At 43.0% G+C, this 18049-nt stretch overlaps 1 pseudogene; it reads left to right on the top strand.

Moving 5' to 3' along the window:
* The first annotated feature begins 2793 nt into the window (after positions 1 to 2793).
* LOC110579625 lies at positions 2794 to 3324 on the top strand (annotated as a pseudogene).
* The last annotated feature ends 14725 nt before the right edge of the window (positions 3325 to 18049 follow it).

Here is an 18049-nt window from a genome sequence, read left to right as displayed (position 1 = left end):
AAAGAAAAGCAAACAGTGAAGAACGGAGCCAGGAGAGACATTATAGAAGAGCTTGATGTGTGGGAGTGTTTTGAGGAATGAATAAGAGTACACCTAGTAAGCAAGAGAGGGGTTGGACACTCCAGGCATGTGCAGAAGCATAGATAAGTGTAACAGCATAATATTTTTTAGCAAGTTCATGCTGCTCTAAAAATATCATGCTCTTTCATTCTTCCAAGCTTTTGCACACACCTGGAATATTCTCTAGCAATGCAGGCACCCAAGCAATACAGATCTGCCATCTCCTTGCAGACATATGCAGTTTGCCAATGGATATTGGCCTCTGCTTGGCCCGTATTCCACGCTGGTGGTACAATAAGGAAATCAAAAGCTGCTCTAGATTCGACTATGGTGGTTGCAGGGGGAACAGTAACAACTTCCAATCTAAAGCTGTCTGCAGGGCCATCTGCCAGGAAATATGTAAGTCTCAGGGGCCCCATCTCCCATGCTCACTTGCACAGGTGGGAGGTCTGGGTGTTGGTTGGCCCATTCCAGGAAGTTAGCAGGCCTGGGGTCGATAGAACCAGTCCTCGCAGAGGGGTAAATAGGGGATGCTTTGGGAAAGAGAAGGTGGGAAGAAGAGCAGTAGTCAAAGGGAAATCAGCAAGTATGAGATGGATAGGGGGTGCAGAACGAGGAAGCAGAAGGGTGGAGTGTCCAAGATGATGTCAGAAGAAGGCCCAGTGAACCAGCCCAGTGCTGGGCACCCATCACCCAATCTCTTCATTTTCCTTTTTAAGGTGATTAGAGCCAGGACAACCACATGCTTTATTGATCAAACTAAGAAACTTTTGAGAGCGAAAGGGGATGCCATTAATTATTACATTGGGACAACAGGTTTAAACTGGCACTTGACTGGAAAAACCAGAGCACACCAGCACCCTGAGGCCCCACATTGCTCCACTTCTGGTTTCTCTTCCTGTGAAAAGATATAAAAATGACCCCTTCTCCTTTGTTCCATTAACTATAAGATTTGGTTCCTGAAATGAGTAGGGCCCAAGCATCTCATCCTTTTCTGTTCTGCTATCTTGCAGAGTCACCATCTCCCTCAGTAGGATAAAAGGAACTGGAACAACCTCCAGAATTTGGCTCATAATTCAGGGCTCTCTCCATGTGTACCTGACTGATGCTTCATATCGGCTTCCTCTGGCCAAATCTCAGCTGCCAAGACATTGACTGTTCCAAAAACCAAACCCCAGGATTTGCTTACTCCCTTTCCTCCAGCCCAGCTTCTCTTCAAACACAATGCCCTTCACCCTTTAACTCTTTCTCAGTGTCTGATCCTATCTCTTCACTCTTACGGTACCTGTGTATGCTTCAGAAGCCTCCAGTTTCCCTAATAAAGTGTTCTGTAGGTCTGATATTTCTGAGAATGAATAATTCACATCTACTCCCTCTGTGCAGTGTTTGCAAAACAAGAAATCGTTGGGTCTGACACCAAAAGAAAGAGAAAAGTATGGAAATCCTGCAAATTGGGAACTCTGTTGATGCTGTGGCCCTGGTAAAATTGTCATGAAATGCTTAGAATAGAACCAGGTTTGCTCAAGTGAGGGACCATGAGGCTTGAGCTCCATTAACTTGGTGGGAGATCCATCTCCAAAAAGGCTGTGGGCTTGTTTCCTGAGCTTTCAATAAAGGATACACTTCCAGAGTCCAGCACAGACACTACAAAATAGAAGATAACTGGGGAGAGACATGAAAGGAGGAGATGGGGCAGCAAAGAAGAGATGCAGAGGAAGGGAGAAGAGAGAAGGATGGAGGAGGAAAAGATACTGAATGATGGCACAGTTTTAAAGCAGGGACCTACAATTCTTTCACTCACTTCAGTCTAGAGGTAGAGTCCATGGAGTCCATGGCCCCACCCTTTGAATCTCGGCAAACTGTGGGACCGCTTTGACTAGTAGAGTAAAGCCAGATGATGCTGTGTGACCTCCAAGGTTAGGCCAGAAAAAGTGTACTCCATCCTCTTAGGATGCTTTTTTGGGCTGGGGGGCGGGGGTGTGAGGCAGCTGCCATGTAAGAGGTCCAGTTACACTGAGACAACCATGCTGGGGAGGCCCAAGCATGTGCTCTGGTTGACAGCCCCAGATAAGATCTACCTGAGAGCTAGTGTCAGTTCCCAGCCATGTGAATGAGCTTCCAACCCAGCAGAGCTTCAGATGACTGTGGCCCCAGCAGACATCTGACTACAACCGAGTGAAGACTCTAGGAGAGAACCACCGAGTTCGTTCCCTCCCAAATTGCTCAGCCACAAAATGGTGAGAAATAGAAAATATTCTGGGAAATTTTATTCACAGCAATAGGTAGGTAATTGGAACAGATGGGAAGGAAGTGAAAGGAAGAGGAGAGGCAAGGAGGGGAGGGATAGAGAAGAGGAATGGCACAGAGAAGTCAAGGGGAAGGAAGACTTTTGGGGAAGGTTCCCCAAAGGAATGGGCAGGATCAGAAGGTGCCAGACTTAAAGAGGGGGCCCCACAGCAGGAGGCTTGGCCAACACAGCACACCAAAACCTGGATGTATTTTTTAAATGAGTTCATTGTCTGGTATAACTTGAATCAAGAGGCTCTAACAAGGGTCTGGGATCCACTTACTGTTAAATAAGTCCTTTCCTCTTCATGTCTCTGTTTCTCTCTCTTTAAAAAGGGTAGGTTAAACTGATGAGTATTTCTGAAAATGCTGTTAACAAACACCTTCTTTATAATTAGTTGGGGTGGGGAGGGGCTATCTAAAATACAGGTCCTCAAGGAACTGCAGATGCTGCTGCCCAGGAGCGGCCTGCCCCACCCAGCTACAGTCAACCCCATCATGTTTTTCAACATGGCTGTGGATGGTGAGCCCTTGGTTTGGGTCTCCTTCCAGCTGTTTGCAGGCAAAGTTCCAAAGACAACAGAGAATTTTAGTGCTCTGAGCACTGGGGAGAAAGGATTTGGTTATAAAGTTTCCTGCTCTCATAGAATTATTCCAGGATTTATGTGCTAGGGTGGTGACGTCGGTTGCCGTAATGGCACTAGTGGCCAGTCCATCTGTGGGGAGAAATTTGATGATGAAAATTTCATCTTGAAGCACATGGGTCCTGGCATCTTGTCCATGGCAAATGCTGGACCCAACACAAACAGTTCCCAGTTTTTCATCTGTACTGCCAAGACTGAGTGGTTGGATGGCAAGCATGTGGTCTTTAGCAAGGTCAAAGAAGGCATGAATATTGTGGAAGCCATGGAGCACTTTGGGTCCAGGAATGGGAAGACCAGCAAGAAGGTCACCATTGCTGACTGTGGACAAATCTAATAAATTTGACTTGTGTTTTATCTTAACTACCAGACCATTCCTTCTGTAGCTCAGGAGAGCATCCCCTCGCCCCCACCTGCTTGAAATATCCCATAATCTTTGTGCTCTCACTGCAGTTCTATGGTTTCCATGTTTTCCTTACTCCCCTCCAAGTCTAGTTGGATTGCATAATTAATATGATTATGAAATAAAAACTAAACAACAACAAAAAAATAAAAATAAAAGATGGGTCCTCCAGATCCCATAAATATGCATTTTTTAACAAGTACAGCCAAGTGATTTTAAAGTTTCAGAACCTGTGAATTGGATGATATTTAAGGGCCAAGCCATTAGTGGGGAAAAAAATAATAAAGGCTTAATGAGTATTGGTGTCTTCTCCTTGTATAGAAGGAGATCAGGAGAAAATGTTAGAATCGTTAAATGTGGGGATGATCAGGGAAAGTTTGTGCAGAAGACCCCAAAGTCCTGCTAGTCTGGCAGTTTTGCAGAGTGACCATCTAGCCAAGTGGCCCCCATGTTTGCATCTCCTTCATTTACATAGCTCTTGCCTCCACACATCTGTGAGAATTAGTCTGTTCTCCCAGGAAGCCTGTCTTTGTGCATCTTTATGATCCAGACCAAATTTGCAACAAGTCATCACTGGTCTGCATCCTGTGTGAAGAGGGAACTAGGAGGAGCACTTATCTGGGAATAAAAATATCCAAATACAAATCCCAACTTTGCCCCTAGTTGAAGTATGAGCTAATTGGCACAGGGTAGGGTGGAGGGATGCTTCTCTCAGGACCTCAGTCTCCTATCCATAAGATGAAGGTGATGGATTAATAATGTCAAAGAGCACTTCTCAATTTGAGGAACTATGGCAGCTCAGGAACCCAGCCAAATCTAATAAGCACCTGATGTTTGTCTGCCCCATTAGGGCCTCTCAGTCCTTGATTAATGTTGACATACATGAATGACTGGAACAAAATCATTCTGCCCTAGAGGGCCCATGGATCGGAGTGGTCTTTGGAAATGGCCAGTATGTGCCTTGCAGTTTATAAAGTCTGCTTACCTGCTGTCCTCAAGAATGAACTCAGCTCTAGGGGCTGGGCACAGGGAACCCTCTGCCTTATGAGGACCTCAGTGGAAGATCTGTGTTTCTTTGTTAACTATTTGCTCATTACTCTGCCCGTTAGAACCCAGAGGACACCTCAAGTGGAATCTTCCAAATGTTACTCATGGTTACTCAAGCAGATCCAGGATTCCTCATCTTCCCTCTCCTTATTCTCCCCTTGAAGCTGTCTCCAGATCCAGAAATGCCTAGAGGAAGCTGGAAATGGTTTTGAAACTAGGGGAATGTTGACTTCCACAGCCCCAGTCTCCCTCCTTTTTTTTTAACCCATGTACAAATGGAAGCTTCTAGTAGGAAATAGACTCCTCCAAGATCACATAGCAAATCCATAGCAAAACTGGAGCTAAAATCCAGGTTTGAAGGGTAGCAAGTTGTTGTCAGATTATACAGTCTAGTTGGAAATCAGGATGGATATGATGGCTATTTGTCAGTTGGTGTGACAATATTCAACATCTTAATTCCATTCTAACAGTTGAAGAAGTCTCTACTGGGAATCTTTTTTTTTTTTAAGATTTTATTTATTTATTTATTTGAGAGAGAGACAGAGAGGGACAGAGAGAGCACAAGCAGGGGGAGGGGCAGAGGGAGAGGAAGAAGCAGACTCCTCGCTGAGCAGGGAGCCCAACATGGAGCTCAGTCCCAGGACCCTGGGATCATGACCTGAGCCGAAGGCAGACGCTTAACTGACTGAGCCACCCAGGTGCCCCAGGAATCTTGATATGAGGTAAAACCAGCTTTCCACTGTAAAAGCTGAAAGAGCCAGACTCTATCAGTCAAGATTCAGTAAAGGACACAGAAAACTACACTCAGTGTTTCAAACAGAGAGGATTTAATATTGAAAATTGGTTATATGAACATTGTTGGGGTGGGGGATATATCCGTCACTCCTAGATTTGAGAGAATAAAATATTTGGAGTTTGCAGACCTAGGAGTTCATAGAAGGGGCCCAGGCACAGCTGGTGCTCATACCTCTGGCAGGACAGAGGGGTGGGGGCCATCTGGTTGGCACTCAGTCTTCTAAAATGCACTGTGACTGGTGTTCTGACCTCTGAGGGGAACCTGGCTCAAATGGTGCTAGGTCCACTGAGTTGGAAGATGCAGCCATCTGGTGCTAGTATCTGAGGAACTGTAATGCATGTGGCTTGAAAAGTGCCAAAGGGATCCAGAGGATAGAAGTATAACTGTGTTTTGCCACTGGAGACGTGCTGCCCAGAGCCAGACACAGGAAGGAAACCCCTTCTCCCCTCATTTCACCTGTCAATTTCTTCTCAGTGTCTCCCATGCAGAGTCTAACTGGAACTGCTGGAAGCAACTGACAAAAGAATGAGGGAAAATTTAGTTTCATCACAGAAGCATCACAGAGAAGAGTATGAAAGGATGGACTTGCAGCTGAGACACAGTTGGTACTTAGTAAGCATAAACACTCTCCCAGCCTCTCTTGCAGCTAGGAAGTAGGCACTTGTCTTGGGCTCAATCAGACACTCCCACATTGAACAGACATTGAACTGGGAACTAGTAAGAAAAGAAGCAAGGCCAATGGGGAATTTATTCTGATGGCAACAGTGGCAACAGAGAGCCTCATCCTGTTTCTGGGAGCAGTAGTGGCAGGGATGATGGTGATGGCATTGATGGGGCAAGATGATACAAGTGTTCAGTGTTCTATTGACTGTGGCCCCTACTTTGCTGCCTTCCTTGTTCCCAGCCATTCTCCTAGTCTTATTTTCTAGTCCTTCTGGTGACCCTGTGAACTACCCAAATTCTTAAAAAATAAATTTCCTTTCTGCTCAAAATAACCAGAGTTGCATTTGTGTCTAGAAACCCTGATGGATATAGTGAGGATGGCACCTGGAGGGGACTTTGAGCCTAGAAGTCTAAATGAGCACAAGAGAACTTTTTTCTTGGGGTGCGTGGGTGGCTCAGTCAGTTGCATGTCTGACTCTTGGTTTCAGCTCAGGTCATGATGTCAGGGTGGTGAGATTGAGCCCTGCCTCGGGCTCTGCACTGGGTGTGGAGCCTGCTTAAGATTCTCTCTATTCCTCTCCCTCTGTCTCTCCCCCCTGCTTGTGCACTCTCTCTCTCTTTTTCTCTCTCTCAAAAAAAGAAAAGAGAACTTTTTTTCTCGCCAGAGAGGTTGTCACCCTTCTGTGATGTGGTCCAATGGAGTTTTTCCCCATGATTGGTTCCAGAAGCCTGTCATCATGTTATGGGCCCCATATTCCTCTGAGTTAAGTTTTACCTTGGAAAGGGTGCCCTGTAGAACATGGATGTCCAGAAGCATGTAACACTGAAGTAATTTAATATTTGACTTTCTCATTGGGAGGATCTAGTCATAAGGAAGAATTGGAGCTTGAGTGAGAATCAGAGAGGACATTCTCTTCAAAATAACAGGGTAAATCTAGACGAGTTCCATGAATGGTAGAAAAGCTTTGGGCTTGAGGAATAAAGCTGGCCCCAGCCCTTGGATTCTGTGCAACAATGAGTCACTCAGTCTCTTCTCTGGGCCCCAGTTACCACACTTGCACCATTGGGAAAGACAAAGAAAGAATCTTCCCCCACAGACTCACCTGAAGATCTCATCCTTCCCACCTCCAGTGATGTCCAAAAAGATATTAGTGATCGTAGTGATGGGAGAAGGGTAGATCTGTGCAGAGGCACAGAAGATTCAGTAGGACATACTGTAGACCACCCATCTCCCAGGAAGACCTGAGGCTCCAGGCCCTTGTTCTACATCTTCCTCTCATCAAGTGAGCTGCACTCCATGGCAATAACATATTGGGAAGGGAGAACTGAGCCCGTGTAACTGTCATACTTTTCTAAAATTACCACTTGGATTTCTTAAAACATAAATTTACTCTATTCTTAAAGTGATCAACCTTATTTTTGCCCTCTGGACATTTATTTGGAACATAAATAAGGTAAAAATGGAAATCAACTCCTTTGGTAGGTGTTTATGATAAATGTATTTGTTTTATGTACAAACACATCTTCTCTCTAAGCCCCGGTTCCCCTATTCCGTAAAATGAGGATGGCAATAATATCTATTCCAAGGACCTTTTATGAGAAAGTAGTGAGACAAGGCAGAAAACTCCCTGACATATAGTTAGTGCTCAAGTGATGTTAGTCTCCTTCCCTTTCCAGATAAGAGAAAGGTTACATGGAAGTTAGAATCTAAATGGAGAAACTTCATACTTTCAAAATTCCACCCAATGTACTTCCCCCATCCCCATACCGCTCAAATCATTGGGTCTCAATCAAAAGTAATTTAATTACTTATTTACACATACACGCACATGCATGCACATATAGTTGATGTGAGGTTGGTAAGACTCCTTTGATAAGTATAAGAGCTGTATAACCAACAAAAAGTTCCTGCTAGCTTCTCTAATGTGCATTTAATAAATCTTACACTTGTCCTCCATCTTCTGGAATTACAGTAACCTTGCACCCTAGTCACTTGAGAAAGGGCCAAGTCACTGAGTCATGGCCAAAGGGCCCCAGGACAACCCGGGTACAGAGTGTCTGTTTTTCAAAGTCCAGTGCCTCCCACACTGACCCACAAAGCCTGTTCAGCCAAAAAAAGTACAGGCACACCTCATCAAGCACTATCTCCAGTGCATGGAGTTTTTATCATGCTGTTAATGTTAGAAATTTTTTTAATTAAAAAATAATTTATGTCCATAACCCTTCTGCAGGGTTACTTAACCTTGGCACTATTAACATTGGGGGACAGATAATTCTGTTTGGTAGGGCTGTTGTACCTTGTAGGATGTTTAGTAGCATCCCTGGCCTTTACCAGTAGGTCCCTTCCCACCCATGAGCTGTGATAATTGAAAGCATCTCAAGACATTGCCAAGTGTCCTGGGAGGCGTGTAGAATGAAAACTGCTCTTCTGTATAGTGTGTTAAAAAGCCAATTCTCACTTCCGGGCCAGCTATTCTAGAAGAGAGAGCACCCTGGTAAGCTCTCACCAAAGAGCACTCACAGGCAATCCTGCCTTTCCTCTGCCTGAATGGCAAATGCTGGTCTGTGCACTCCCTGGGGGTCTCCTTCTGCAATTATTTTGGTTTCTGATGAACTGGTTTGACTACCTAAGAGGGCTAAGGAAAGAGATCTCAAGAACAACGCTGGTGACCACCAAAGTACAAAAGAAGATGAATCAGAGATATTGATGTGTAGATATGCAACTCCTCTTCAGAGGAGATAAATAGGAAATAAAGGTAGAGGAAGCAGTGAAGATCAACAGGTGATGAGAGAGTTGACCAGCTATTATGTAAACTATAGTTGGGAGAAACAATGGCCAAAAAATGAGTCTCATAGCTTCAGGGGATTTAAAGAGAAGGAAGAGCTATATGGGTAGTGAGAAAAATGGGTAACACATGTCTGTAGGGACCAAGCATGGTGCTGATCCAGTTAGCACTCCATTTCCAAAAAGGCATCATGATGCTCCCCGCCACACACGCCTGCATATGGCATGTGCCTGTATGTGCATTTACAATGAATGAAACATTTGCGTATTCATTGAACACTTATGCCAGATTCTGGGAAGTAAACCAAATCCGCATAATTCATCTCAATTTTTTAAAAAGATTTATTTATTTATTTGAGAGGTAGAAAGAGAGAGAGAGAGCATGAGTGGGAGGGGCAGAGGGAGAGGGAGAGATAATCCCAAGCAGACTCCATGCCAAGCATGGAGCCCGACATGGGGCTCAATCTCACAACCCTGAGATTGTGACCTGAGTCAAAACCAAGATTTGGACACTTAACCGACTGCACCACCCAGGAGCCCCAATTCATCTCAATTTATATGTCAGAAAACTGAGGCTTAGAGAGGTTAAATAATTCACCCAAGGTCAAGAGCCCCTGGACTCAAACGCACAGCCTCAGACTTCAAATCCAAGGTTCATTAAATCCAAATAAAGCATGCTGGCTTTGTCTTCTGAAAAAATCAAATCTCTGGAAGATCCAGGAAAGGAGTTGGGTGGGGAATGTGCTGCAACCTGGTGACTGGGGCATGTGTTTAGACAGATGATTCTCTAAACAAACAAAGTTGGGCCCTCCTTCTACACTGTGCTTTTGACATTTCCATTCAAATATATTGAATCTGCATCTTCTCCAAGTAGGTGACTGTTTCTGACCTCTGGACAATGTATGTATTGTTCCAAAATTCCCTGAAATCCCCAGAGGGGTAGGAGACAGCACCTAAGTCTATGCCTGGCACATTATGGGAACTCAATAAGTGTTTGTTGAATGAATGAGTGATACAAGGGCTTTGGAGCTGGACAGACCAGGGTCCCAGTCCTGACTATGAAACTTGTTATCCATGTGACAAAGGTAGTTTAAACTCTCCTTGTCTGTAAGATGTGTTCTAAGCCTTGTGGGAATCCTGTGTGGATTCAAGGAAGGTAATGTGTGAAAAGTATTTTATATGGTGCCTGGAAAGGTAAGGCACTCAACAAATTGGTAGCTGTTGTTTTATTATTGTTAAAGGGGCTTCCATCTTGAAGTGTAGTAAAATGACCTTGGATAAAATCAGATCAGATAAGGTCAAAGGAGAAAGGCAGAGCTGTGCTTTGGCTGGACACTCTGTTCTAGGGGTAGCCCAGCTTTGTAAATAGCAGAGGTTGGGGGTAGATTAGTTGAATGTGGACCTAGGCTCCTCCCCTTTGGTCCCCTTTCTCCCTAAAATGCCAATCCCAGGCTGGGCCACAGGCTGGGTGGCAACATGCAGCTCCAGGTCTCTCCCACTCCAAGAGCCTAGATCAGAATTAGGACAAAGTTGGTATGGAACACTGGAGTTCCAAGAATAGCCTGGGAATAAAGTAGGGTGTCCAGCAGCACAGAGAGAGTGACTTATAGGATAGGGAGTCAATTCAATTCACCTCATCAAACATATGTTCATCAAATATATGTGTACAACATGCCAGACACTGTCTTAGGTGCTGAAGCTAAAGTAATGAGCAAAACAAAGACCCTGCCTTTGTGGAATTCATATTCCAATGGGAGAGAGACAGACAATACATAATACACATAATACATGGTAAAAGAGCTATAGAGAAAAGAAAAAGTAGAACAGGGTAAGGCGGATTCAAGTCTGCAATGGGGCTGGTGGTGACTAAGGTGAGATGGAAAGGTGTGATAGTCAAAATTTGAAGATGAGGCATTTAGCCAAGTCAGACCTACTTGTAGGAAAAGGCTCCATTCTGGACTTTGCTTTGCTAAAGCTTAAAATCTGCAAATGGATGTGGGGAGATGAAATGCAGCATATCCAAGATTACTGAAAATGAGGAGAGTTAGCAGTAGTGTCCAAGATTTTTCGGCAACCAGTAAAATTCCCCTTAAAAAATCATATTATGCATGTGTTGTGATGAGCACTAGGTGTTATATGCAACTAATGAATCATTGGACACTACATCAAAAACTAATGATCTACTATATGTTGGCTATCTGAATATAATAAAAAAATCATATTATACGTAATTATAAAAGTAATATCGAACTTTCATAGAAAATTCAAACGTACAGAAGTGTAAGGAAGCTAGTTAAAAATTGTCAAAATCTTACCTTCCAGAGACTGTCACTTGCACATGTAGCTTTCTGCATGTATGCACACGGATGAAGCTACAGACCACAGATTCTTATATATAACTGGGATATTAAACCTCTCAATAACCTGACAGACCAGTGGTTTTCAAAGTCTGTCTCCTTTTCCAGAAGCAGTAGCATCACCTGAGAATTTACTAATTCCTAGTCTTACTGGATCAGAAACTCTGGGAGTGTTTCTCACAATGTGTGTGTGTGGGGGTTTGTTTTGCTTGTTTGTTCGTTTTTTCTCACAATTTGTGTTTTAACAAGCATTCCAGGTGATTCTGATGCACATTCCAGTTTAAGAACCTCTGCTGGGGTGCCTGGGTGGCTCAGTCGGTTAAGTATCTGACTCTTGATTTCGGCTGGGGTCATGACCTCACTGTCATGAGATTGAGCTCTGCACTGAGCATGGAGCCTGCTTAAGATTCTTTCTCTCCCTCACCCTCTGCCCCTCCCTTTACACTCTCTCTCTCTTTCTCTCTCTCAAAAAAAAAAAAAAAGAAAGAAAGAAAGAAAGAAAGAAAAGAAAAGAAAAGAAAAAAAAGAAAAGAAAAGAACCTCTGCTAAGAAGAATGTACTAGTCCACTAGATGGGCATACCTACTATTAGACACCTGGGTTTAGGTTGTGGCCTACTACTTACCAACTCCATGTTTTGAGAACATTATTTAGCCTCTCTGAGCTTCAGTGACTTCTTCTGTAAAATAAAGCAAATGATTTAACCCATTTTATTGATCAACTTGTCTGATGTATGCAAAGCTTTCAGTATAATTTAGCTCTTAATAGATTCTTGTCTTAGAACTAATCAGTTATGAAGATGCCATATAAAAAACTCGTGGAATGCAGCTCAAGTGGTTCTTAGAGGGAAAGTGTTCATGTAAGGGTTTATATTTGAAAAGAATAAAGTTGTAAGTCAATTAACCACGTACAGAACTCAAGATGTTAGAAAAGAACAACAGAGTAAACCTCACACACACAAAAAAATAAACAAAAGCAATAAAGAGTAGACTAGAAAACAAGATAAATAGAGAAAAAAGAAAACTATTAGTTGGGGGAGAGGAAGTGAAAAAACAGATTTTTGTAAAGCATTCAGCAACACACACACATGCACATATGTATTTCCACTTATGCACTCATGCACAGAGTTGTCCTCATCCCATAAGAAAACCAACAGGTCAAGTGATTTTCCTTTGTTTTTTTCCTAAAGTTTATTTATTTATTTATTTGAGAGAGAGAGAGAGAGAGCATGCAGATGGGAGGGGCAGAGGGAGAAGGAGTCTTAAGCAAACTCCGTACTGAGCACGGAGCCAGACTCAGGGCTCCATCTCAAGACCCTGAGGTCATGACCTGAGCCAAAACCAAGAGTCAGATGCTCAACCAACTGTGCCATGCAGATGCCCCATAACTTTCCTTTGGTTTAATGTAATGGAGGAGCAGAGAGGTAGGACTGAGAAAATTAAAAAGCAAGTAGGACTCCACCCCTTGCAGAGTCACCTGTAAAGGCCCAGGGCACGGTGAGGCTGGGATATTCAGGAACATCACAACATGCCCCACTCTGCTTCTCATCCTGACTGGACTAGCTATTCTGTCTCTTTCTTATTATCCCTTCAACCTTAGAGTCTGCCATACAGGTAGGAGGATAAGATAGAGCTTGAAACTTTCATCTTGCATGTGTGACAGATGCTTGATGCCTGAAATTCTGCCATAGGAGTGATCATCCCTCCATTCATTCTCCAACAACAAATATGGATTGAGAACGTGCAAGCCTTTGCAGCCTACCTATCCTGGGTTTGGTTCTTGGCTCAGCACTTTCTAGCATGACATTAGGACATTAGGAAAGGCACTTCACCTCTCTGACCTTAGTTTCTTCATCTAAAGTTGGAAGTCCTAATATACACTTTGAAGGGTAATTGCAAGGATAAAACCATTCCCATAAAAGGGATATAAAAAGAGAATACAAAGAAACTTGTAACCCTGCCTCAGAGGATCTCATGGCTTTATTTCTGTTAACAAATAAACTGAGAGCTAAAAGCCAGACCTGGGTTAGGCATGTATATTTCAGAAATAGGTTTGATGAGATCCTTGCTCTCAAGAGTCTTCTGATTAAGGAAGGCAGAGAGTGATTTAGAGCAGCTACAATTTATTGATGCTTTTCTTTTTTTTTTAATATATTTTTTAAAATATTTTTTTTTAATTGATGCTTTTCTATGTATCAGTGCTATCCACTGGTTATCTCTAACCCCTCAGTAAGCCTCAAATGTGGACATTACTCCCATTTCATGGTGAAAACAATGGAATGTGAAAGACATAAGTGATTTATCCAAGATCCATCAGCGAGGGAATGATTGAGTCAGAAGCCCACTCTCAGATCCCAAGTCAGTCCTCCTTTCACAATGGAATATCATTCTAGAAGGACTATGAGATAGGACATGGGAACCTGGGAGATCTTGCTCATCAGACCTGGAAAGTAAGATCTGGAAGGGTGCACAGAGATGACAAAGTTCAACTCCCTAATTTCACAAATGAAGAAATGGAGATTTGGAGAGGTTGAGTGGATGCATGATCATGCAATAGTAAGGAGCAGGGTTAAGATTTGAATTTACGTGAGCTGGATTCGCAAGTCTGGGATTTTCACCACATCAGGCTACTTCCAGAAGTGAAAACCTCAACTTCCGTGTAGATGGATAAGACCATGGCTGGGTGGGCCAGGTGAGCTGGGTGGGCCAAGTGGGCCAGGTGGGGCTATGAAGGGGAAAGTGATGGCTTTGACCGCTCTCAACCCCTTTCTGTCTTTAGGCCTTGCCAGCTTTGGCTCCTGATATGTATGCAACCTCCCTTTGGAAATGGGCCTTTGTCAGGCCTCAATGCCACAATGGTTTTACAACATGAAAACTTTCAAATGTGAGAAGCTTTTCTACAGAGGCTGTAATGGCAGTAGCAACAACTTTTTGAGGAAAGAGTTATGTGAGAGAGTTTGCAGGGACACCTGACTTCCTAGTAAGACCACAACCCTCACTCAGGATTGCTCTAGGGCAATACAAGGCATTTTTGTGAACGAGAGATGCATGTCTCTACCCTCAAATTGATTCTCCCTGCTGTGTTCTTGAAATCACTTATCTCTGTGCCTGAAATTCTACCAATATTAAAAACATGTTTAAAATCTCACGACCGTCTCTTAAAACTACATACATACACACAAATATGCTGGGGAAATTAATAAGCGTGAACAGCCACTCACACTTTGTTTGAATTATTGCTTAGCCTATTGGAGGACAGAGGTTTTAAAGGAGACAGGGGTAAATCTGAAAACCCGGCGCATGACATCAGAAGGGCCTACAATGGAAAAGAAAAAGAATTCCTGGAGTCATGTGAAACAAGACAAAAGAACAGAAACCAGAGAGGCATGGGGAATTTGGGGTGGGGGTTGAAGATTTTAGGACCATTTTTTAAAAAGTGTTTATTTATTTAAGTAATCTCTACACCAAACATGGGGCTTGAACTCAAAACCCCGAGATCAAGAGTTGCGTTCTCTTCTGACTGAGCCAGCCAGGTGCCCCAGGACCATTTTTAATTTAAAGATTAGTGAGTTTTCATGAAAGCCCTTATCTACTAAAGCTACACAACATCTTCTTGCCACAGCCTCATGAGGAGAGGAGTGAAGGGCCCTGGTCCTGGAGTCCCTTGGTTTGCCTTAAGGAACACCAATTATTACAACTTGGAGGGAAAGGAGAAAACGTGGGGATCATCTGGTTCAGCTAGCTCATATCTCAGAGAGGAAAATGGTGGCTAAAGATGAGCAGGGACTTCTCTAAAATCACGGAGTGAGAATGAAACAGAGGTGTCCCTGTTTCCAAGAAAAATGCCATTCCTTCCACCTTGCAATGCCTGCCCTATAATTTCCCCTGACCTCCTCTGCACTCGGGAATGGAGGGCAGAACTGAGGATAGAGCATTTCTTTGGCACACTCCTCCATCTCCTGTTCTGATTCAGGGTCCTCCCCTCAGATCCAAGTCAGCTGCTTGCTATTGCCCAAGGAAAAAGAACTACCATCCATTGTGCCAGACACTGTGCTAAGCTCTTTGTAAACAATACATATAAACCTCAGAGTGACTCTAAAAATTAGGTCGTACCCATGCTAATCCAAGTGTGGTCCAGGGACCGCCAGCCTCCAGGTCACCTGAGAGCTTGTTAGAAACACAGAATTTCAGGCGTCCCTCCAGAACTACTGAATCATAATCTGCATTGTAACAAGATTTCTAGGTAACCGGCAGGCACACTCCATTTTAAGAAGCTGTGGTAGATGATAGATATTCATCCTTTCTGATGGCTGAGTAAAATTCCATTGTATACATGAACCACATCTTCTTTACCCATTCATCCGTTGAAGGACATCTAGTCTCCTTCCACAGTTTGGCTATTGTGGACATTGCTGCTGTGAACATTGGGGTGCATGTGCCCCTTCTTTTCACTACATCTTTGGGATAAATGCCCAGTAGTGCAATTCCTGGGTCATAGGGTAGCTCTATTTTTAACATCCTGAGGAACTTCCATACTGTTTTCCAGAGTGGCTGTACCAGCTCGCATTCCTACAAAACTGGAGGGTATTATGCTTAGTGAAATAAGTCAATCAGAAAAACACAATTATCATATGGTTTCACTCATATGTAGAACATAAGGAATAGTGCAGAGGACAATAGGGGTTGGGCGGGGGGGAATTGAATGGGAAGAAATCAGAGAGGGAGACAAACCAAATGATACTCTTGACTCCAGGAAACAAACTGAGGGTTGTGGAAAGGGAGGTGGGTGGGGGGATGGGGTAATTCGCTGATGGGCATGTGATGTGGAGAGCACTAGGTGTTACATGCAACTAATGAATCATTGAACATTATATCATAAACCAATGATATACTATACCTTGGCTAATTGAATTTAAATTAAAAAATGAAAAAAATAAAAAAGTGAAATAAAAAAAAGAAGCTGTGGTAGATGAAGAAACGCAGATAACATTAGTTTATTTCCATTACTATTTCCACAGTAAGGTTTCCAAGACCCACAGCTGGAAAGTCGCAGAGCTGGATGTTGAGTCCAGGTTCGTCCATTTCCAAAGTCTATGATCTTAACTGCTATATTACACTTTTTCATGAATCCCCGAACTTCCCCTACAAGGCTGATTTCCAGCCACAGCTTTTATTCAAAGGGTTTCAAAATAACAGGCTTTCTGCCAAGACAACATACACATCCCACTCTCCTCCTCCACCCCATCGCTTTCCATTACAACACTGTTCATTAGAAGCAAGTCACTGGGTCTAGCCCACACTACTCATTAGAAGCAAGTCACTGGGTCCAGCCCACACTCCAGGAGGGAAGTATACAGGGGCATTCATACCAAGAGGTGGGGATTGTTTGGGGCCAGGTTGGAAGTCTGTCTGCCACAGGGAGTAACTTGGCCTGAATCACACAGCAGTGACTGCTGGAAGTTTCAGTTCTTGGGTTTTTCCCTTCCCCATTCTTCTTCCCTGATATTTGTTCACTGATGGAAAGCTCAAGGCTCATACTGCCTGGTCCTTGTGAGTACAAATACCCAAGTGGTCCTACATCATCAAATCTAGGTTCTGAGGGATGTCATGTTATAAAAGTTGCTTAGATGGAAAAATAAACAAAAATTGCCAGGAAGAAGAAAGTAGTCCACTTGGTGCCAAATAAGCTATGTGGGCCCTGGGAATAGCCCTCTTGACATGGTATTGAGGGTCTCATTAAATTTCTTAATTCAGGGGCACTTGGCTGGCTCAGTCGGGGGAGCGTGGGACTCTTGATCTCAGGGTCGTGAGTTTGGGCCTCACATTGGGTGTAGGGATTACTTAAGTAAGTAAATAAACCTTTAAAAAATTTCTCAATTCATATATGATAGAGGAAGATCTTCCAAGTGCCCCCGAGGGCAGTAGCAAGCTTCTCAAGGCCTTTAAAAAAAACTTTCTGGGAAGAATGATAGAGAATCATTTAGGAGCATATATCAATGCAGATTTATAACCTGTTTTTATCAGTTAACAATATTGGGTGAAGATTTTCTTATACCATCAAATGTTCTGCAACATAATTGCTAAAGAGCTTTCCTTGTATGGCTAGATCATATTTTTTAAAGCAAGCTGTTATGATTAAGTGTTAAGATTGTTTATGGTTTTTCAATATAATAAATAATGATGCAAGGATAATAAATCACTGTGGACATTTCTGATTGTTTAGTTAGGAGAGATTCTAAGAAGTGGAATTTCTGGATCAAAGAGGACATGCATTTTAAAAGCATTCGATACATAATATCTCTCATTAAAATTTTAATAACTACCACTTATGAAACACTTATGATATGCCAGGAAGCAAGCTTAGTGCTTTGCATACATTATCTCATTTAATATTCTCAACAGCCTGAAGAGGAGGATTCTATTAATAACTGTATCTTACAAATGAGAAAGTTGAAGGTCAGGAAGATAAATGACTTGCCCCAAATAGCAAACTGGCAAGGAGTGAAGCCAGTGTTTGAATCAAAGTCTGACTCCAGAGCCCATGTTCTTAATTAGTTTGCTATCATTAAAGCATAGCTTTGCCATGACCAGCTCAGTCACTCCTCACCTCTCCATCCCATAAAAACCCCTGGACTTCTCCAGATAGACTCCACAGGGATATTGGGGGACTGCTGTCTTCTACCTTTTCATGTTCACATTTTGTGGGTTGAAAGCAGGGACCTTGCCTTACACATTTCTCCTCTACACTGAGCCAAGCAAAATGACATGAGCAGAGTAAGCGCTCAGCAAATACTTGTTGGTTAGTTTCATAGAAATTATACCATAATTTACTCTGAGAAACAAACTGAAGGTTCTAGAGGAGAGGGGGGTGGGAGGATGGGTTAGCCTGGTGATGGGTATTAAAGAGGGCACATATTGAATGGAGCACTGGGTGTTATACGCAAACAATGAATCATGGAACATTACATCAAAAACTAATGATGTAATGTATGGTGATTAACATAACATAATAA

The sequence above is a fragment of the Neomonachus schauinslandi genome, chromosome 10, assembly GCF_002201575.2.
Source record: "Neomonachus schauinslandi chromosome 10, ASM220157v2, whole genome shotgun sequence".
Classification (NCBI taxonomy): Eukaryota; Metazoa; Chordata; class Mammalia; order Carnivora; family Phocidae; genus Neomonachus; species Neomonachus schauinslandi.
This window is presented reverse-complemented; position numbering and strand designations above follow the sequence as displayed.